At 41.1% G+C, this 23560-nt stretch overlaps 3 long non-coding RNA genes across 4 annotated transcripts in view; 1 reads left to right on the top strand and 2 right to left on the bottom strand.

The window, feature by feature from the left end:
• Nucleotides 1-23560, bottom strand: part of LOC145553862 (uncharacterized) — a 68008-nt gene that overhangs the window by 39598 nt on the left and 4850 nt on the right. The gene's annotated exons all lie outside the window — the stretch shown is intronic.
• Nucleotides 1545-6150, top strand: LOC145553849 (uncharacterized). Of its 2 annotated transcripts, XR_014089890.1 has the most exons (4): nt 1545-3724; nt 4810-5072; nt 5311-5559; nt 5646-6150. It is a non-coding gene; the product is annotated as an uncharacterized LOC145553849 (long non-coding RNA). The 2 variants fall into 2 exon arrangements; XR_014089889.1 differs by having other exon boundaries at nt 1554-3724; nt 5311-6150.
• On the bottom strand, nt 5552-6557 carry LOC145553850 (uncharacterized). Its single transcript, XR_014089891.1, has 2 exons — nt 5887-6557; nt 5552-5764 (listed from the first exon to the last, which is right to left on the bottom strand). It is a non-coding gene; the product is annotated as an uncharacterized LOC145553850 (long non-coding RNA).

Here is a 23560-nt window from a genome sequence, read left to right as displayed (position 1 = left end):
CTGGCGCACATGGAGACATGATATGCAGAGTTGATCGCAGAGGAAACTAAAATCAATCAAATTAAAGATCCTTTCTGAATATCATCTAATGGACACTGAACTAAATGCGTCTTTCTGACCGGGAGCTGACAGCGTGTTGAAGAGTTATGGACACCTTGGTTAGGAAGCTCTGATTGGACAGGTAATTTGACGGGTAACAATATTTCGGGTCGCACCAGAATTATTTGCCTGATGGTGGTTCGGGCTTCTGATGAGTTTACATTTAATGAGTTTGGAGCACACAGAGAAACCTAAAGAGAATGTGATCTACTTATTGTAGTTTATGTAGAGGAATAACAGCTGACTGTTGAGAGAGGAAAGAAATTAAAGTGCAGATCCGTTAGGCAGAAACAAGCGCAGAGCGCTGGGCAATAAATGCGCTTAAATGCTCCAATTAATCACACATGAGATGACAAACGCCAAATAAACAATATACAGTTACACTGCTTACGTTAATGATGTTTTAAAAACAAAAGCAGTAAAAACTTAGCCTAGTTAATATGTCAGATTCCCTCCTGACCTCATCTTGATGAGAACAGAGAGCAGTTCGCTGGTTTCTGTCCAGACTGTGATCAGCTGACCACTTGGTGCGCAGACAGTTTCAACTTTACGCACAGAGAACATCGTGGAGCTCATTATTAATCAGACTAAGAACAACATCAGTCAGAGGATCATCTCTGATCTGGACGATTTAACGGACCAGAGACTTTGGAGCTCCTAGCGCAGCTGATCCGCTTCTGCTGGTTTTTCTCCCGCAGAGGGAAGTGATGCGGGATCAGGAAACGATCAGAGTTCTGCCGTCTTCTAATCACGTCATTTTGTGAAATGTTACCTGATTTCAAAAACGTTCTAGCAGAGAAATAATAAATGGGGGGGCCAATCAGAAGACAGGGGGGGCACTGGCCCCCCTGGCCCCGCCTCTGGCTACGCCACCTGGGGGGGGGGACATGTCCCCCCAAATATTAGAGAGAGACAGAGACACATTCGTCCCCCCCAATAATTTCACCGCAGTTGCAAAGAATTTTAAAATCTTCCACTCGCATGCTTTTATTTTGAAGGCGCACAACAGCGCATTCAGCAGAGCGCTTCCTCCCCCTCCCCCCTCTGAACGGCTCAGAGTAAAGGCAGCAGCAGACGGAGTCAGAAACTCCGTTTGAATGAAGTAAACTGTCTGTCAGGAATGTTGCCATGAATATCGCTCGTTTATAACATCTTGTTGTCAGTTTACTTTTATATATAGAACTAAATCTTTTTGGTTAAGCGGTTTTAATTCTGGAATAGTCACATGTTCAAAATGTTACTGCTTAAAAGTTAGCTAGTCTAGTCACAATGATTTAGAATGAGACTGAAACAGCAGCAAAATTAGCCTTTTTATTATTTAAAGTGAGCAACACCTGATCATACTCGACCACTTAACATGTATTTATATTGTATTAAATTATATTATTTAGATATTTAGGAGAACAGCAGAGCTAGAATGATGTTGAAAGCTGATGAAGCTCTGGCGAGGTCTTCATCTAGTTTATTGAAATATGTATTAACTGTTTTTAATTTTTAAATAAACTAAACTATTTTATTATGAGAGGAGCAGGTCAGGGAAGACATAGGAGAGCCAGGTGGAGTTTCAGAGTGTGAAGATATAAAAATTATATTAATTTCAATAAAACCAGAAAGGAGAACAGATGAAGGCTGATGTCAAGTTGATTTCTTTCAATGTTTCAATTTTTGTTTTCATTATTTCCACACTATAAGGGTAATGGTTAGGAGACGATAAGAAAAGTGCTGGAGGAGAGGTTTAAAAATAAAGTTGTGAACATTTTTGCTACACAGTAAATAGAGTTGAGATGTATAATAATGTATACATCTGAAAATGAAGTTGTTTAAATTCTCATTCTGTATGATAAAAACATACTTTTTATCTTTAGTTCACATTCTGACACTGTACATTACTGTAGTGTCTGTTGTAAATCCATGAATCCCTGCAGGAACATCAGGCTGCAGAGAGTCAGAGGGAGGCAGAGACAGAAACACGTATCCGTAGATATTTTAGTTAAATGTTTGCGGCTGAAAATGACAGGAAAAAAAACATTTTGGTTTTTTGAATCAGCTTTTATGGATCATGTTTGGTAAGTTACTGAATGCAGAGCTGGAAAGTGAGACTGAGTTAACAGTGAGGAGCTAAAGGTCTGTTAGACGTGAAAAGTATCATTTTAATTTATTTTGTAGATCAAACTGTTGCACTGATGTAGAGAGATGTTCAAGAAGAACAAAACTTGTTTTTTAGATTTTATTTTTGTTGGTCAAACTGATGTATTGAGTTTAAAACTGTCGAGTCCTATTTTAGCTGTTTTCTACTTTGGTTTTAGAAAGAGGTAGAACCAGTTCAGTTACCAGTCAATTTATATCAATGCATTTTGACCAATAATCAAATGTCTTTTGACCAATAAGATATATCAGAATCCGGTAGCCTGTCTGTGCTACCAGAGTATTTATCTTTCTAGTTGTGAGGAACATTCTAAAGCAGGGTGTCAAACTCCAGTCCTCGAGGGCCGGTGTGTCCTGCAACTTTTAGAAGTGCCTCTGCTGCACCACACCTGAATAGAATAATTAGGTCATTAGCAAGGCTCTGGAGAACTGAGGAGGTAATTAAGCCATTTGATTCAGGTGTTTTGTACCTGTGGCACATCTAAAAACTGCAGGACAGCGGCCCTTCAGGACTGGAGTTTGACACCCCTGTTCTAAAGTGAGTGTTCATCCTGGAATGATGGTCATTAAACTATGCATAACTTTAATCCAATTATTGGATTGTAGAATATTTGTTACTGAAACAAGGGGTCAAATTAGAGTAACGCATTACTGATGTGATGATGGAATAATTGTTTGACATTTCAAATCTTTTTTCACGTTCCTGTCAATCCAAACAAACATGCAGTCAGTTTCTAGAGCAGTGTTTCTCAACCCTGGTCCTCAGCGCCCCCCTGTCCTGCATGTCTTAGGTATTTCCCTTCTGCCACACACCTGAATTGTATCTCTGGGTGATTAACAGGCTTCTGCACCACTTGATGGTCATGCAATCATTTGAATCAGCTGTTCTGGAATAGAGGCACATCTAAAACATGCAGAGCAGGGGCATTGAGGACCAGGGTTGAGAAACACTGTTCTAGAGTTTCTGACTCAGAACCTTTCATTCAGTGAAATGGACCTTACCAAGCTCCGCCCAGAAACGCCCCTCGAAAGTCCCACGTGACTTCATGTCTCACATTAACAGCCTCGCAGAGCTAATAGCTTCTATGGAGGAAGGTGGGAGGTTCCGTCTGAGCAGGTGGAATCTAAGTAGCTGATTGATGGTTAAAAAGTTGAAATCAAGAACTGAAAAAGGAGAAGATGAAGATAAAGAGTTAAGAATACCTCGGACTTCTGGAAGTCGGCGTCGGGGGAATGTTCAAGACTCTATCGGGAAATCCCGAGGACTGGTGAACGAACTTTGGACGAAGACTACGGCGGGTAGACACAGCTGTGCTGTGAGTGGACCAGAGTGGGGAAATGGTGAAAGAGACGGGAGTTCTGAAACATCGAATAGTGAAAGGATGAGTTCAAAAAGAGGAAATTCTTCAGCAACGGCAGGTGGAGAAAAGAAGGGAAGAGTAGTGAAAAGCTGGGATGAGTCTGAAGAGGAAATGGAGAGGTAAGTGAGAGAGTTCAAAGTGATTGTTGGAGTTAATGAGGAGATCAGTCCAGTTAAACTTTCCACGATTCTGAAGAATCAAGTGGGGGATATCACTAATGCAAAAGTACTAAGAGATGGAAACTTAATGGTAAGTTGTAATACAGAGGAACAAAAAGACAGAGCATGTAGGATGAGAGAAATGGGAAAATATAGAGTGTGGTACAAGAAGGAAGTAAATGGAGGAAGGGAGTGATTTGGGGGATCCCAGTGGAGGTGTCAGATGAGGAAATCAAATCAAATCTCAAAGGAGGAAAAATAAAAAAATGTAAGAAGGCTTCAGACCTTTAAAAATGGAGAAAAAACCAACAGTGAAAGTATCCTGATAGAGTTTGATGAAGAAAAACTCCCAGAAAAAGTCTATTTAGGATATTTGTCCTACAATGTAAGAGAGTATGTCCCACGACCAATTAGATGTTTTAAATGTCAAATAGTTTTGGATGGATTATAAACGATGAGATAAGTAAGATGGGAATAAATCATTATTTAATTAGTCCTGTGGTGAGTATTCCCGATACTCCATCTTGGTTAAGTGGAAAACCTGAATTTGATTTAAGCTTATTGGAAAAAGGCAGACAAATAGAAAAAAAAGAGGTGGAAAGGTATAAAAATAAAGAATATGCTGAGTATTTACAAGTATATACAGATGCTTATGAAAAATAAAAGAATAACAGACAGATTGACAGTTTATACAGGTGAGCTAATGGCTATATTAATGCCTCTAGAATAGAGTGAGGAAACGAGAAAAAGAAATACCAGTAGTTCCCTAGTCTGGTCCTCATGTACCCCTCCACTGCATGTTTTAAGTGTCCTGCTTGCAAACAGCTTACTTAAATGATTAAAAGGCTTCTGCAGCACTTGTTGGGAACCACTGGTTTAGACTGTTATTTCTCTCTTTTTCTTCTGTGGCATGTTGGCCTTTTCCTTTGGTACAAATATGGATTATCCAGTCCGATCAACCAGAAGTTCCAGGAAATTCTTTGAGATAACAAAGAAATGACTGTGTATATATCTGTACCAATTTTTTTTATTTCTTATTTTGTAAGGAGACCCGGTGTGACTACAGAGGTTTTCCTGGATGGGAGGCAGTTGACAGCTTGGCAGAGAACCTTTTGAGCCCCAACAGAACAATAACTGCATTGTCAACAACAGAGGTAGAAAATGTCTTGCAGCTGTATTCTAACCTGCATGCTATGGACAAGCAGCCCCCCAAATACACCTTAAAAAACAAGAAGAGCACGTTACCAGGACCATGGAGGGCTTCCCGGAAACAAAGTGGCTCTGCACCTGGTCAGCAAGCAGCTGAAAGGTAACCTGTCTGATATTTGACACAATGGATAACTTGTTTGCATATTCACTCATGGAAGCCAAATACATTTTTTTTTCTCAGCGTTGTAAAGTTTTAAGCTTAGGAGATTAATGTGGGTTTGCTGAGCTCATCAAAATGAGAAGTACTTTTCTACTGCACTTCATTGCTGCTCCAATCAAATCAGTGTTGATGAACTTTAGTGTTTTTCTACTATTTCAATGACCCGTTTGTCACACAGACTCTTCATGGCCAGGCTGCCCAGAAACCTGTGACTCAGAGTGTCTGAGTGCATTTGCCTTAAGCTGTTGAAAGAATATCGGCAAGCAAGAAACCGGCCAAAAGACACCAAGGGGAAGGTTTTACCCATCCCGCAGTCTATTGTTCAAACATACTGCCACATTAAACAACTGCTTGAGGACCCCCAGCCCATACAGGACGAGACCAACTTGTTGTTAGTCACCATCAACAATACCACTGTGTGTGCTTGGTAAGAAGTCCTTTATTTTCAACAGATATTGCACTTTAAAGATGGCTTGACTTTGAAAGGAAACAATTTCTGTTTTTATCTTTCAGGCTACATGAGCGGCAGAAGAGAACAGACAGGGACTCTCTTCTCCAAGGTGTGAAACTTCCTCCGAAGGTGTCCGTGGCTGACGCCTCCTTCCCAGAAGCGAGACGGCTCCCCTCCATTCCTGTGGAACACGGACATAAAAGCATGGAGTTTAAGGAACCTGAAAACAGTGAAGGCGAGGCACTGATCAGTCAACGGGTTGGTGGAAAAGCTGGCTTCACACAGCATTATCCTCCATCATACCAGGAAGGACACTTTTCACAGGCCCCAGTTCCTGCCAGCTTCTTGTATCCACAGACTGATCAGCCACCATCATCTGCTTGGTCCCACTGTGAGCAGAACCAGGTGCCACAAGCGCCATCCACTTCTTTGGGTTTCTGCTACGGTCCACCAGCTCCAGTTTTGACCTCATTTGGACAAGGACAATTCCTACCCAAATAACAGTCAAAAACAAAACGTTAATTATGTAAATATTAAATATTTAGCACAGATAGGATTTAAATATAATTACTAGATCATGTCAAATCTTTTTTCACGTTCCTGTCGATCCAAACAAACATGCAGTCAGTTTCTAGAGTTTCTGACTCAGAACCTTTCATTCAGTGTAATGTAGCTCAAGTGCGTCGATGTCCCAGGTGGTCATCAAGGGCACAGCAGGAGTCGCGGCACGGAGGAACGCCAGGTGCATGATGGTTACGTGCCTCTTAACGTTTTGAAGCACGTCACTGAGGAGCGCACTGGCCAACTCCGAGTGGAACTTGGAGGAGAGGTGGATGTCAAGGCGGGATGCGGCATAGCTGCACCCCTCTACGGGACAGGGCTGTCCCCTGATGTTAACGCGCCCTGACCCAAGTTCCTAACACCATGGTCCATCCTTAGATGCCCAGCCAGTTTTGATGTTCGGTGTTGGCATAATGGGCATCTTGGAGACATTCTTGAAAAAGAATTTGATCAATCAATGACAAATGAAATCAATTTTTAATTGACAGAATTGTTTAATGTAGCCATTCTTTTACAGCAGCTGGATCAGGTTCTATTATCCCCTGTGCAGATATACTTCAAATACTTCACAGAAGTCTGAAAGAATTTGCATTTAGAAGGGGACAGTTTGAGACCAAAATTAGCAATGCGTTGGAGGACCCTCATTCACCCTTTTGGTGAGTATATTTGTGGTGCCGCGACTCTGTTCTGCTGTCTGTCTGTGTCTGAGGAACTCCTGTCTCCCACCCCTCTACGGGACAGGGCTGTCCCCTGATGTTAACGCGCCCTGACCCGTAGTTGACGAGGATCCGCCTCTCCAAGTTCCTGACACCATGCTCCATCCTTAGATGCCCAGCCAGTTTTGTTCTTCGGTGATGGCAGATGGGGCATCTTGGAGACATTCTTGAAAAAGAATTTGACCAATCAATGACAAATGAAATCAATTTTTAATTGACAGAATTGTTTAATCTAGCCATTCTTTTACAGCAGCTGGATCAGGTTCTATTATCCCCTGTGCAGATATACTTCAAATACTTCACAGAAGTCTGAAAGAATTTGCATTTAGAAGGGGACAGTTTGAGACCAAAATTAGCAATGCGTTGGAGGACCCTCATTAACCTCACCTCATGTTCTTCAACCCAGCTTGAAAATATATCATCTAAGAAGGCAACAACCTCCAACAATTTTTAATTGTTATCAACAAACATACTGTAAGTATTTGTTAAGCATAACAGTTATGTGTCACATCCAGGGTAGCTTGCTACCAAGTGAGCAGCTGGCAGGCTACCCTGGATGTGCTAGCCAGCCCACTTGGTGGCAAGCTATCGTGGAGCAAACAGGTGTTTCCACAGTTACAAATTCGAAGGTTTTCTGCTTTCAAAGTTACATTAACTCGCCCATTGAAAGGTTGAGGAAGGGGAAGAGTGAGGCCGATCCCAGAGTCGTGAGTTCGATCCTACCAGTCGCCATACTATGTTTTAGTGAAAAGATTTCGCACAATCAATGTTTAAGTGTTATGAAGTAATGACTGTTTGTTTTTTTTGTATCTTGAAAACATTTTAAATGCTTTTTTGTACAGATGGTGTAGTACTGTAAAGTAAAACACAACACTTTGTAATAAAAGGCTTTCGTTTTAAAACTGATGAATTCCTTAATTTTTTTTTATTCTACCAATATAGTCAAATTGATGTTAAATTATACTGTATGCTATATACAGTATATTTTAATGTCCGTAATCATACCCAGTGCTTATTTTCATTTTTCACAGCTAAACAATGACTGAAACTAAAATATTCTTTCAAGTGTCTTTCCTTAAGTACTTTTTGAGTGAAGTGAATAATATTTTTTTTCTAGTGTATGCTAAAAATTATTACCAATAATTCAGAATTGGAAGCAGCTAACATTTACTCACAGTAAAAGACCATAGACCTCATCGATTTGAAAGAACCAAATATTTATTCATCAACAATTAAGACGGTGAATTAAACATTTTTAGTTGGTCCAAAAACATTGTAGCATTTGGATGCAACACATTTCCATTGAAGTCTCCCATTTCTTTCTTCAACCAAGAAATGTGTGGTTTGCTGAAGGACTTGAAACCTTTTACACTATGGTTTGTTGAATTACTTGGTGTACACAATGACATCAATCAACCTAAAACTAAATAAATATCACTCTGTGAACTAAATAAAAACTATATGAAACAGTTTGTGAAGTTATTTAAAGTAAAGAAAACATTTATTTTTTTTATTTGTTCCAGCCACTGCTGGAACAAATTCAGCTCACTGGGAGGTGAAAGTGAGACTTTCATTAGAGGGACAGTAAATTTGCCCCCTATATTGGCTGTGTCCTGTTTCAGCTATTCTAAACTGCCCGCATTTTTTGCATGTGTTGTGCAAAACTTTGCGTGTCAGTTTTTGAGGTTCTCTACCAGGTTGAGCAGGGGCCACAGCAGAGTCCAGAGCAGGGGCCACAGCAGAGTCCAGAGCAGGGGCCACAGCAGAGTCCAGAGCAGGGGCCACAGCAGAGTCCAGAGCAGGGGCCAGAGCAGGGGCCACAGCAGAGTCCAGAGCAGGGGCCACAGCATAAGCATGTGGAGGAGGGGTGGAGAGGCTCCACAAACTCTGTTGCTGTTGGGTAGTGAGGATAACGGATCCCTGTGGTGCCACTGGAGTAATTGCCACTAGCTGAGGCCTTTTGGGTGGGGCAGGGAGAAGCTGCCGCTGTCCTGATGGATTTGTCCCATCAGTGAATTGTAGCTTTCTTTTTTATTTTGACTGCCCCACAGTGTTGGATGGTAGCCTGTACGAATGCAGTGGCCCTGAATGTGGTACGCCGTAATGCGGACGTATATTTGCAGGCAGAAGTGGGTCAGCAGCAACAGAAAAGCGGCTGGGAAGGTTTAACCCTTGAAGTACCACAGCGGTTTCTTGCCTTTTGACCCTTCTGTTATGCCACTGAACCAGGGTGGTGTAGCTCACATCCACTAGCTGCAAGTTTGTCTGCCCCATCACGGCTCCATTTGCCAGAACGAGCTGCCTGATCTTCCTTTACTCTTGAAGGATTAAATCCCACCTGGAGACTGTGCCTGCCCCTCTTTTCTTTGGACTACGACGGATATTGCACAGCCGGACAAAGATGGTCTTCACCAGGCGGCAGCAGTCTGGCCATTGGGCAGATGGGGCTGGAGTGGTTAAAGCATGCCTCTTCACACTCTCAACCCCAGGAGTAAATTCCTGCCTCTTCTTGGGGGACCAAAACCTCCCAGTGTTCAATTTCTCTTGATGCCTTGCAGCAAATACCACCCTCTGTTCATCAAACTCCAGCAGGTTCTGCCACAGAGCAACAATGCAGCTCACCTAAACAGGAAAATAAAACAATTATACATGAGGACACAGCAATATGCAAGTGAGGTGAAAGGTGTGTGCATGTCTGCAGCAAGCAACAACGCATGTGACTCACCTCCTGGTTGGTCAGCACCAGTGAGGTTTTGCTCCTTAGCTCCACCAGATACTCAGCCAAGCTGTCAACTTTGTCCAGGCCTGGTACACCGACCCCTGAGAAAACAACAAAACATTTTGAAGTTTTATTTTTCTTCAATTCTACAGCTTACTATGAATGCCCACCTCTGACATAGGCACAGCAATACCAGGCTGGGTGGAGGGAACTGGCTGTATGTGTTGCTCAATAAAGAGCGTATTTCTTGTAGAAGGCCGTGTCTCCCTGGTTTTTGTTGCGGCTCAACGAGCCGGGTCGTAACATTATCAACAGACATACGGCAAGCATTTGTTAAGCATAACAGTTATGTGTCACCCCCTGGATGTGCTAGCCAGCACACTTGGTAGCATGTTTTTTCATCATGTTTTCCACAAATGCGACTTGCAGCTACCTGACTTATTGTAGCAGGGTCCATTTTATATGTTAGGGCCAACTCGTGAACTTGTTCCTGAAAACTCATTGTCATGTTACCAATGGCACGTGCAAGAGGTATTACTTCCTGACAGAATGACTCACATTTAGGGGAACAGTAATCATTGATCTGTACAACCTCCTATACTGAGTCAACAACTGAGTACTCACAGTCCAACAACATAGGAGTAATACCTTCGGCAAACTGGCACAGAATGGAATCAGGGAGACTGTCAATGAATTGCACTTTGATAACATCAAGCGCTGAAATGGCCCTTTTTACATCATCAGTTAAATTGTAGCTGGACACCCTTAAGAATGACAATGCACTCAGGGTCAAAGTCATATATTTCACAAAGCTCTTTTTTTTTTTTTTTTATCAGATGTTATCCTGGGAAAATATGGTTTGTTCAACCATATTAGAGACGAGATGAATGCCTTTCAAGTCCCTGTTCGGGCGCCAAATTTTCTCTATTACTTTGGATGTAACCAAGAACAGAATTTACTCGGGTTCAGATAGCAGTTTACTATCAACCAGCTTATTTATTACAAATTACTGGACTGAAACACATCCAACTTTGTTTCAACACTTTGTCATAGTTTTCCTGGAAAACCCACAAAGATAAAAGAAAAACAAAACATTTAGGTCATAAGGAATCCATTCAGGGTCCTTGGTAAAAATTTAAATAAAATAAAATAAGTGGCCAGCAAAAAAAACAAAAAACTTCATATAGAGCTCTATATTTGTGTGCAGAGACTGGTACGTCTCTGCTCCGCAGCAGCTATGAAACTCTAAAGCCCGGGAATTTCCCTAGTAACTAAGAGCAGTCAGCTCCATTTTAAAACAACACTTAAGATTTTTTATCAGGACTATAACTCCATAAAATAATAAGCACCTCATGAACATAGATGAAAATGAAATATTTCATTTAACACGACAAACTCGACAGTCATTTTAAGTCACAATAGCCACGGAAAAGTTTTGTTTCTAAAACATTACAGAATTAGCGACGACTTAGTACATAAAATTAGAACACATACGACACTACAAATCTCCTCTGAAAGCTCTGGAACTCTAAATACCGGGAGTTTCCCTAGTAACTGCAGTCGGAACGCTGCCGTAAAGTGATGTCATACCTTGCTCTTAAAGGGACACTACCCATAAAGTAAAAACAATACAGAAAAGCAAATAACACAGAACAAACAAATAAAATACAGCTTGCTTCCCCCCCCGGACATTCCTCTAACCGGCCGGACCCCTCCTCATCGCTGGTGCCCCTGTTAAGGCGGACATTCGGAAGCACCCCAGAATTATTCCGTATGTCCAGCAGAGAGGGTCTCGATTAGGTCGAAGGAAGGAAGGACGCCAGCTGGCTGCTTATTGTCAATCACAACGTGGCCCATGTAGCTTTGCGGCTCACTTACAGGCTCATTTATGATCAGGAACAGCTAAGAGCGTCATCCCATTCGGCGGCAGCAATTTATTCCACGTGTCTCCTGCAGCTTGGTGGCTTTTTAGCCTCCATCCATTTCGCCACTGCGAAATGGAGCCTTCTCCATCCATCCATCCATCCATCCATCCATCCATCCATGTGTAACGCTCTATTTAAATGTGCAGGTCTGACTGCAAGATTTAGTGTTGACCACTTTGTAGAATCAGAAGAAGGTACGGCATGGAGTCATGATTGGGTGGATAATTGATGCAGCTGATGCAAAGAGGTTTGTTTATATTGCCATTTATTGCAGTGGAAATAATGATAGTGACAATAATAATAATAACAGCAACAACTAAACAAACATAAATTGTTCAAAAGAAACAAAGAAGGAAAAAACAAACCAATCAAAGAAATAATAATCAGTGATACTTCAAAACCAATTGTAGTTCAAAAGGAGTCCAAGAGCAAAGGGAGAATAGTCTTGTTCAGTAATAGTTGAGTTGGAGATTTCAGATTGTTTTATTAACAACCGACGCCACAACCAACAGTGAGCAGCAGAATAGTGGAAACCCAGAAATACACATGAGGATCCCAGAGGTTAAAGGGAAGGTGGGTTACACAAGCAACGGGTCATTTTTTTTCTCCATCCCCCCAGCACGGACGGACGGCTTCTATAGTTTGGTGATTTTCTGACGTGGAGAGGAAGCTGCTGGTGGTGATGATGCTCCTCGCTGCTCCAAATCGCTTGCTATCAGCTGCTAGCGGCGCTATGAGCAAAGGTGACCCTCTTGTGGCTCCAGTAGTCTTGTCTTTTAAGCTGCCCCGCATCGCAATGGATTGCAGCCACGTTTGGCCCCCGCTTGCAGCGGATTGTTGCAGCCATGTGGTTTTAGGTGGGTTGCCCTCCACCCGACACAATTGCAGTGGATCGCAGCAGCCACGCATTCTTGGTGTTCGGTGGGGGGTCTCCCCAATAATACCAGGGTTGCGTCGGCGAAGCTACCCGCATCCTCCGCTAAACCACAGCATCCACTGTGTGGTCGTGTACCGCAAAAAGCAGCGTTGGTACTGCTACTGCTCTTGGCATGTGCGTGCCGCAAAAAGCACCACGGGTACTTCTTCAGCGTGTGGGTGTGGAATTGAGCCGCAACAGGAAAAATAAATAAATAAATAAAAATAAAAGCGCTATCGTTTTTCACCACTGTGCTCCGGTAGTGCAGTTCCTCCGCTCTTTGGAGGTCGACGTGCGCAGAGCCAAAACATCCCCCATGGTTGGCCTCTCACACACACACACACCCACCCGCATCAGTTCACCCCACAAATACACCCTTTGGAAAATAACCAAAGGTTTCCATATGGCTAAACATGCTCCCTCACGGCCCCAGGACCCTCCCCTAACCACCCCGTAGAACCCCACGAGCCCACCGAGCCCAAATCCCCACTTGACGGGACCCGGGAAACACCATGACACCTCATGGCCGAAATAAACCCCAATGGCTGAACCCAAAACCTCCCAGCAGCCCCACACCGAAATCCAGATCGTCAAAAAGTAAGACAAGAGCTCCACTCGGTGGATTTTGCATGTTACTACACATGCCACCGCATGGCTCAAAACGCTCCCTCTTTCCCCGTTCAAATGCCACGAAATGGCTGTTGACTCCCCCGAACCCTAATGTGTGGTTTGCTGAAGAACTTAAAACCTTTTACACTATGGTTATTTGAATTACTTGGTGTACACAATGACATCAACCCAAAACAAAATAAATATCACTCTGTGAACTAAATAAAAAACTATATGAAACAGTTTGTGAAGTCCATCCATCCATCCATTTCTTGCACCCTTTTTCCCTCAGTGGGGTCGGGAGGGGTGCTGATGCCCATCTCCAGCCAACGTTTCGGGCGAGAGGCGGGTACACCCTGGACAGGTCGCCAGTCTGTCGCAGGGAGTTTGTGAAGTTATTTAAATTAAAGAAAACATTTATTTTTTTCTTTTAATTAGCTGGAACACATTCAGCTCACTGGGAGGTGAAAGTCTCACCTCCCAGTGAGACTTTCATTAGAGGGACAGTAAATTTGCCCTAAGAAGCATTTTCCGCCATGGCGTGGCATTTTACATTGAGTCGTGTTGAGACGCTTCACCAAGGTCGAGAAAGAGTCACACGCTGTTAGACAAAGGCCCGTAGTAAAGAGTTACATGTTTGACTCTGTTAGACACTAAAGTCCATTTCTCACGAAAAAGAAACGTTTTCCAGGCCACAGAGACATGGTGTGATTTCAGGGAGTGTTATCAGTCCATATAATCAGCTACCCTCCTCATCCTCCTCAGACGCTGCACAGACTTTTTAGAAACTCTTCTCGGATGTAATGGTAAAAGCGTCTCCTTTCAGCGCTGAAAGTGAATAAAATAAGTAAAGTCTCAATGATTTTCTTGGCTGATTTTATGCTCCGTGTGTCAATACAAATTATGATTCATTGATCGGGATTTCCATATAGAAGCTCTTACTAAATTAACAATTGGTTATATAAAATTGAATAGCTTCAATCAATATCTATTTATTTTCAGACTGATGAGTTTCCTGCATTGTTGCTCTGTGGCAGAACCTGCTGGAGTTTGATAAACAGAGGGTGGTATTTGCTGCAAGGCATCAAGAGAAATTGAACACTGGGAGGTTTTGGTCCCCCAAGAAGAGGCAGGAATTTACTCCTGGGGTTGAGAGTGTGAAGAGGCATGCTTTAACCACTCCAGCCCCATCTGCCCAATGGCCAGACTGCTGCCGCCTGGTGGAGACCATCTTTGTCCGGCTGTGCAATATCCGTCGTAGTCCAAAGAAAAGAGGGGCAGGCACAGTCTCCAGGTGGGATTTAATCCTTCAAGAGTAAAGGAAGATCAGGCAGCTCGTTCTGGCAAATGGAGCCGTGATGGGGCAGACAAACTTGCAGCTAGTGGATGTGAGCTACACCACCCTGGTTCAGTGGCATAACAGAAGGGTCAAAAAGCAAGAAACCGCTGTGGTACTTCAAGGGTTAAACCTTCCCAGCCGCTTTTCTGTTGCTGCTGACCCACTTCTGCCTGCAAATATACGTCCGCATTACGGCGTACCACATTCAGGGCCACTGCATTCGTACAGGCTACCATCCAACACTGTGGGGCAGTCAAAATAAAAAAAAGCTACAATTCACTGATGGGACAAATCCATCAGGACAGCGGCAGCTTCTCCCTGCCCCACCCAAAAGGCCTCAGCTAGTGGCAATTACTCCAGTGGCACCACAGGGATCCGTTATCCTCACTACCCAACAGCAACAGAGTTTGTGGAGCCTCTCCACCCACCCCTCCTCCACATGCTTATGCTGTGGCCCCTGCTCTGGACTCTGCTGTGGCCCCTGCTCTGGACTCTGCTGTGGCCCCTCCTCAACCTGGTAGAGAACCTCGAAAACTGACGCGCAAATTTTGCACAACACATGCAAAAAATGTGGGCAGTTTAGAATAGCTGAAACAGGACACAGCCAATATAGGGGGCAAATTTACTGTCCCTCTAATGAAAGTCTCACTTTCACCTCCCAGTGAGCTGAATGTGTTCCAGCAGTGACTGGAACAAATTAAAAAGAAAAAAATAAATTTACTTTACTTTAAATAACTTCACAAACTGTTTCATATAGTTTTTTATTTAGTTCACAGAGTGATATTTATTTTGTTTTGGGTTGACTGATGTCATTGTGTACACCAAGTAATTCAACAAACCATAGTGTAAAAGGTTTCAAGCCCTTCAGCAAACCACACATTTCTTGGTTGAAGAAATAAATGGGAGACTTCAATGGAAATGTGTTGCATCCAAATGCTACAATGTTTTTGGACTAACTAAAAATGTTTAATTCACCGTCTTAATTGTTGATGAATAAATATTTGGTTCTTTGAAATCGATAAGGTCTATGGTCTTTTACTGTGAGTAAATGTTAGCTGCTTCCAATTCTGAATTATTGGTCATAATTTCACTTCACTAAAAAAGTACTTAAGGAAAGACACTTTAAATAATATTTTGGTTTCAGTCATTGTTTAGCTGTGAAAAATGAAAATAAGCACTGGGTATGATTACGGACATTAAAATATACTGTATATAGCATACAGTATAATGTAACATCAATTTGACTATATTGGTAGAATATAAAAAATTAAGGAATTCATCAGTTTTAAAACAAAAGCCTTTTATTACAAAGTGTTGTGTTATACTTTACAGTACTACACCATCTGTACAAAAAAGCATTTAAAATGTTTAAGATACAAAAAAAACAAACAAACAGTCATTACTTCATAACACTTAAACATTGATTGTGCGAAATCTTTTCACTAAAACATAGTATGGCGACTGGTAGGATCGAACTCACGACTCTGGGATCGGCCTCACTCTTCCCCTTCCTCTCCCTTTCAATGGGCGAGTTAATGTAACTTTGAAAGCAGAAAACCTTCGAATTTGTAACTGTGGAAACACCTGTTTGCTCCACGATAGCTTGCTACCAAGTGGGCTAGTTAGCACATCCAGGGTAGCCTGCCAGCTGCTCGGTTGGTAGCAAGCTACCATGGATGTGACACATAACTGTTATGCTTAAATACTTACAGTATGTTTGTTGATAACAATTAAAAATTGTTGGAGGTTGTTGCCTTCTTAGATGATATATTTTCAAGCTGGGTTGAAGAACATGAGGTGAGGTTAATGAGGGTCCTCCAACGCATTGCTAATTTTGGTCTCAAACTGTCCCCTTCTAAATGCAAATTCTTTCAGACTTCTGTGAAGTATTTGAAGTATATCTGCACAGGGGATAATAGAACCTGATCCAGCTGCTGTAAAAGAATGGCTACATTAAACAATTCTGTCAATTAAAAATTGATTTCATTTGTCATTGATTGATCAAATTCTTTTTCAAGAATGTCTCCAAGATGCCCCATCTGCCAACACCGAACATCAAAACTGGCGGGGCATCTAAGGATGGAGCATGGTGTCAGGAACTTGGAGGAGAGGCGGATCCTTGTCAACTACGGGTCAGGGCGAGTTAACATCAGGGGACAGCCCTGTCCCGTAGAGGGGTGCGGCTATGCCGCATCCCGACTTGACGTCCACCTCTCCTCCAAGTTCCACTCGGAGTTGGCCAGTGCGCTCCTCAGTGACGTGCTTCAAAACGTTAAGAGGTAACCATCATGCGCCTGGCTGTCCTCAGTGCCGCGACTCCTGCTGTGCCGTTGCTGACGACCTGGGACATCGACGACACACTTGAGCTACATTACACTTAAAGGTTCTGAGTGAAACTCTAGAAACTGACTGCATGTTTGTTTGGATTGACAGGAACGTGAAAAAAGATTTGACATGATCTAGTAATTATATTTAAATCCTATCTGTGCTAAATATTTAATATTTACATAATTAACGTTATGTTGTTTTTGACTGTTTGGATTTTAATGCAAAGTGGTAATTGTTTTGTAGATTTTCTTTTGATACTATACAATATTCATGTTCAAACTACTTTTCATTCAAAACTTAATTCTCCAAGATGCCCCATCTGCAAACACCTTGCATCAAAACTGGCTCGCCATCTAAAAACGGCTCATGGTGTGGAGAACTTGGAGAGGCGGATCCTCGTCAACTACGGGTCAGGGCGCGTTAACATCAGGGGACAGCCCTGTCCCGTAGAGGGGTGCAGCTATGCCGCATCCCGCCTTGACATCCACCTCTCCTCCAAGTTCCACTCGGAGTTGGCCAGTGCGCTCCTCAGTGACGTGCTTCAAAACGTTAAGAGGCACGTAACCATCATGCGCCTGGCGGTCCTCCGTGCCGCGACATGGGCCTCATGTTCTGCCATAAAAGCTCTTTTTAATTTTTGTTTTGCCGTTTTTCCAGGTGAACGACTGCATCATAGGGACGGCGAGTTCCAACAAGTAGATCCAAGTTTTTACATAAACATGGTTTTAATGTTGTTTTTTTCTAACCAGTAAATTGGGCCTCATGTAAATATTTGTCTGTTTTTAACCGCTTAAGTTTTGGCGCGCATAAAATATCCATCACTGATGTTTTTAGGAAACAGGTCCATTTTATTTATTTTTGATCTTTTAAGTACAAATAAATGAATAAATGTATTGATGTCTTTACTCTTATCGTTCAATTTCTATAACTAATAGTCTGGTTCAACCTGCAGCAACAATAGATATTTATTACTAAACTAGATTTAAACTGTTATACTGTTAAGTTTTTACTATTTGTGTTTTTCCATTTATAGTATGTTTGCTGTTATAAGAACTTTTGTTTTTTTTTATCTCAAATTCTGACTTGTGCATCAAAAAATCAGCATATTAAAAATATTCCACTTTGACTGGTTTTGAGTAAGACTTATTTTATTTAACTAAAACATATTTAAAATATGTCGTAACTCTTATGATCCCAATAACTGCTGTATAACAGCAAGATTTTGCTCAGTTGTGGTTTAAACTGGAGCCATTTTGACCAAGTATAAGATCTACATAACTCAAGAATTTTAAAATAATATCTAGCAGCAAGTTGGTGAATCTTCTGGGCAGCTTCTCCAGCCAACGAGGACTGTCAGCAAACCAGGTCTTCCGACAAGACTTACAGCAAAGTCTAGAGGACAGGATGTCATATTGCCCACTGGTCCCAACAATCCCCCGAGGTCGGCCCACACCAGCGGAAACAACTTGTGGTTGAGGACATCCATGAAGACATGGGAGGTTGTAGTTATTTTTCAGCCTTGACATCATTTCATTTTCAGGTTTCCAAATAAAGAATGGGTGAAGCTGAAAAAAGTTGGGCGGCAGGAGCTCAGCCACTGTGTCTATGAGCTCAGGCTGTGGAGGATGACGCCAGAGGGAAATTGCATTTCCAACATTTCGCACAGGACGAGACCCAGGCCACAGCCCAAGATCTTGCAGCTCTGTCCTCATCCACAGTTTCTGATGCTGAGAACAGTTCCAGCTGTTCATGTCATGATCATGTTGAATCAAGGGCACATGAAAGGGTGGCTGAGCTGAGGAAGCTGCATTAAGGTATGAAAACACCTGGAATTAGGTTCCCAATAATACGAAAATAAAAAATTCAATTACAAATTTGTAAAATGTGTTCCAAATAGTAGCCACATTATTTACTAAATATTTGAAAGACAGTGTGGAAATGCTTTTAATAAATCAAACTACTCAGAGTAAAAAAAAAAGTTTTTTGGATGCAATCTGTTCTTACCGTCTTCAGCACTGTCTGCAAAGGAAAGGACTCTGTGCAGAGGTTGAAGCTGCGCTTGCACTGGAATCTGAAAAGAAGTGTTATCATTCTGTTATTTCTCTGTGGCTTCATTATAATTTTAAGACAACAGATAAAGTAGCTGTGAATAGTGATAGTGCTACCCAAAGGCGTAGGAACGCATCTGTCTTTGGGGGGGACGCATATCGGCAACCTGGAAGATCAGTAAATAGCTTGAGCAGAAATGTCAAAAATTATGCCATCAACACGTCAGGAATGTGTTACTCAATCTGACCCTTGTTTCAGTAACAAGTATTTTACTGAAACAAAATACTTGTTTCAGTAAAATACTTGCTAAAAAACAAATAATCCAATAATCAGATTAAAGTTATGCACAGTATATGCCCAAACCTTAATCTGGATATAATATCCTCTTTTTATTCCTATTACCTTCCCTACATTCCCCTACTTTTTTTTGAATGCTATAATAAAATCTTGCCTTTTCTTCTCTATCCCATAGTTCCTGCCATTTCTTTTTAATATATATTTTACTTATACTTTTGACCTCATTTCTGCTTATTTTGATATTTACCTCAACACTATCCCTTTTTGTTGCACTCTTAGCAAATTTATCCGCCAACTCATCCTACTATTCCAATATGAGCAGGAATCCAAATTAACTTAACCCTGGACCCATATTTTTTAATTCTAAAAATTAATTAATATTCAATATGATATCTTGTCTCGTTTCCTCACTCTATTCTAGAGGCATTAATATAGCCATTAGCTCACCTGTATAAACTGTCAATCTGTCTGTTATTCTTTTATTTTTCATAATATGCAAGTCCGGAATTATAAATGCTATTCCAATTTTTTCATTTATTATTTTAGAAGCATCTGTATATACTTGTAAATACTCAGCATATTCTTTATTTTTATACCTTTCCACCTCTTTTTTTTCTATTTCTCTGCCTTTTTCCAATAAGCTTAAATCAAATTCAGGTTTTCCACTTAACCAAGATGGAGTATCGGGAATACTCACCACAGGACTAATTAAATAATGATTTATTCCCATCTTACTTATCTCATCGTTTATAATCCATCCAAAACTATTTGACATTTAAAACATCTAATTGGTCGTGGGACATACTCTCTTACATTGTAGGACAAATATCCTAAATAGACTTTTTCTGGGAGTTTTTCTTCATCAAACTCTATCAGGATACTTTCACTGTTGGTTTTTTCTCCATTTTTAAAGGTCTGAAGCCTTCTTACATTTTTTATTTTTCCTCCTTTGAGATTTGATTTCCTCATCTGACACCTCCACTGGGATCCCCCAAATCACTCCCTTCCTCCATTTACTTCCTTCTGGTACCACACTCTATATTTTCCCATTTCTCTCATCCTACATGCTCTGTCTTTTTGTTCCTCTGTATTACAACTTACCATTAAGTTTCCATCTCTTAGTACTTTTGCATTAGTGATATCCCCCACTTGATTCTTCAGAATCGTGGAAAGTTATGAGAGGCCCCAAGGGACAAAACCTACAAACTCTCTTTCATTCACTATCAAACTCTCTTTCATTCACTATCAAACTCTCTTTCATTCACTATCAAACTCTCTTTCATTCACTATCGTTTGATTGCAACGGAAGTTAACTTAAAATTTCAGTTTCTGATTGGACCCCAGGCAGAGTAGGCGGGTTTTCGCGGACAGGAAAATAGCTGAGCGGCAGCGACTCACAGAATGACATCGTTAGCGCTCCTACAGTAATGTCAGCAATATCAGAAGTGTTTTGAAGCCGACAGCCAGCATCAGAAACCCCATCTATCAGTGGGAAAAAGCTAGCCGCCACTTCGGAAATGGCAGTAAAGCCAGCCTGCACTTGATTTTAATGTGCGCGACAGCACAAGTTATGGCGCTCTCTTTTCAAAATAAAAGTGGATTTCCGGTTAATATTTGATTCACACGTCAAGTTTCTCTCCGGCGGCTATAAGAGGCTAAAACTTTGTGTTAATTTATTTGCAAAACGACATTATGCATTTGAAATTTTTTTTATATATTGTGTAGGCAAAAAAATCCTGTAAAGCACATACGTACAACCTCAGTTAAAATTGGTCTTATAGGTGTCCCTGCGTCATCCTGAAGTGAAAGAATTATTGCTTATGTAATCCGAAAGATTTTTTGCATGTCAAATGTCAGCAATTTTGATAAAGGTAGAACATTTGTGGTTTACAGAATTTTTTTACCCACATATTAATTTATTTTCAGATATATGATTTCCTTTAGCAAATCAACACAAAGTTTTACATTTTTAAAGCCGCAGGAGAGAAACATGAATCAAACATAAACCGCACAGTGAAAGAGAGTTTGTAGGTTTTGTCCCTTGGAGCCTCTCATAGAAAGTTTAACTGGACTGATCTCCTCATTAACTCCAACAATCACTTTGAACTCTCTCACTTACCTCTCCATTTCCTCTTCAGACTCATCCCAGCTTTTCACTACTCTTGCCTTCTTTTCTCCACCTGCCGTCGCTGAAGAATTTCCTCTTTTTGAACTCATCCTTTCACTATTCGATGTTTCAGAACTCCCGTCTCTTTCACCATTTCCCCACTCTGGTCCACTCACAGCACAGCTGTGTCTACCCGCCGTAGTCTTCGTCCAAAGTTCGTTCACCAGTCCTCGGGATTTCCCGATAGAGTCTTGAACATTCCCCCGACGCCGACTTCCAGAAGTCCGAGGTATTCTTAACTCTTTATCTTCATCTTCTCCTTTTCAGTTCTTGATTTCAACTTTTTAACCATCAATCAGCTACTTAGATTCCACCTGCTCAGACGGAACCTCCCACCTTCCTCCATAGAAGCTATTAGCTCTGCGAGGCTGTTAATGTGAGACATGAAGTCACGTGGGACTTTCGAGGGGCGTTTCTGGCGGAGCTTGGTAAGGTCCATTTCACTGAATGAAAGGTTCTGAGTCAGAAACTCTAGAACAGTGTTTCTCAACCCTGGTCCTCAATGCCCCTGCTCTGCATGTTTTAGATGTACCTCTATTCCAGAACAGCTGATTCAAATGATTGCATGACCATCAAGTGGTGCAGAAGCCTGTTAATCACCCAGAGATACAATTCAGGTGTGTGGCAGAAGGGAAATACCTAAGACATGCAGGACAGGGGGCGCTGAGGACCAGGGTTGAGAAACACTGCTCTAGAAACTGACTGCATGTTTGTTTGGATTGACAGGAACGTGAAAAAAGATTTGAAATGTCAAACAATTATTCCATCATCACATCAGTAATGCGTTACTCTAATTTGACCCCTTGTTTCAGTAACAAATATTCTACAATCCAATAATTGGATTAAAGTTATGCATAGTTTAATGACCATCATTCCAGGATGAACACTCACTTTAGAACAGGGGTGTCAAACTCCAGTCCTGAAGGGCCGCTGTCCTGCAGTTTTTAGATGTGCCACAGGTACAAAACACCTGAATCAAATGGGTTAATTACCTCCTCAGTTCTCCAGAGCCTTGCTAATGACCTAATTATTCTATTCAGGTGTGGTGCAGCAGAGGCACTTCTAAAAGTTGCAGGACACCGGCCCTCGAGGACTGGAGTTTGACACCCTGCTTTAGAATGTTCCTCACAACTAGAAAGATAAATACTCTGGTAGCACAGACAGGCTACCGGATTCTGATATATCTTATTGGTCAAAAGACATTTGATTATTGGTCAAAATGCATTGATATAAATTGACTGGTAATTGAACTGGTTCTACCTCTTTCTAAAACCAAAGTAGAAAACAGCTAAAATAGGACTCGACAGTTTTAAACTCAATACAGCAGTTTGACCAACAAAAATAAAATCTAAAAAACAAGTTTTGTTCTTCTTGAACATCTCTCTACATCAGTGCAACAGTTTGATCTACAAAATAAATTAAAATGATACTTTTCACGTCTAACAGACCTTTAGCTCCTCACTGTTAACTCAGTCTCACTTTCCAGCTCTGCATTCAGTAACTTACCAAACATGATCCATAAAAGCTGATTCAAAAAACCAAAATGTTTTTTTTCCTGTCATTTTCAGCCGCAAACATTTAACTAAAATATCTACGGATACGTGTTTCTGTCTCTGCTCCCTCTGACTCTCTGCAGCCTGATGTTCCTGCATGGATTCATGGATTTACAACAGACACTACAGTAATGTACAGTGTCAGAATGTGAACTAAATATAAAAGTATGATCATACAGAATGAGAATTTAAACAACTTCATTTTCAGATGTATACATTATTATACATCTCAACTCTATTTAATGTGTAGCAAAATTTTCACAAATTAATTTTTAAACCTCTCCTCCAGCACTTTTCTTATCGTCTCCTAACCATTACCCTTATAGTGTGGAAATAATGAAAACAAAAATTGAAACATTGAAAGAAATCAACTTGACATCAGCCTTCATCTGTTCTCCTTTCTGGTTTATTGTAATTAATATATTTTTTATATCTTCACTCTGAAACTCCACCTGGCTCTCCTATGTCTTCCCTGACCTGCTCCTCTCATAATAAAATAGTTTAGTTTATTTAAAAATTAAAAACAGTTAATACATATTTCAATAAACTAAATGAAGACCTCGCCAGAGCTTCATCAGCTTTCTTCAACATCATTCTAGCTCTGCTGTTCTCCTAAATATCTAAATAATATAATATAATACAATATAAATACATGTTAAGTGGTCGAGTATGATCAGGTGTTGCTCACTTTAAATAATAAAAAGGCTAATTTTGCTGCTGTTTCAGTCTCATTCTAAATCATTGTGACTAGACTAGCTAACTTTTAAGCAGTAACATTTTGAACATGTGACTATTCCA

Source organism: Poecilia reticulata, chromosome 11 (assembly GCF_904066995.2).
Source record: "Poecilia reticulata chromosome 11, P_reticulata-male-v2, whole genome shotgun sequence".
NCBI lineage: Eukaryota > Metazoa > Chordata > Actinopteri > Cyprinodontiformes > Poeciliidae > Poecilia > Poecilia reticulata.
Note: the sequence above shows the minus strand (reverse complement) of the source record. Positions and strands in the feature narration are given on the sequence as shown.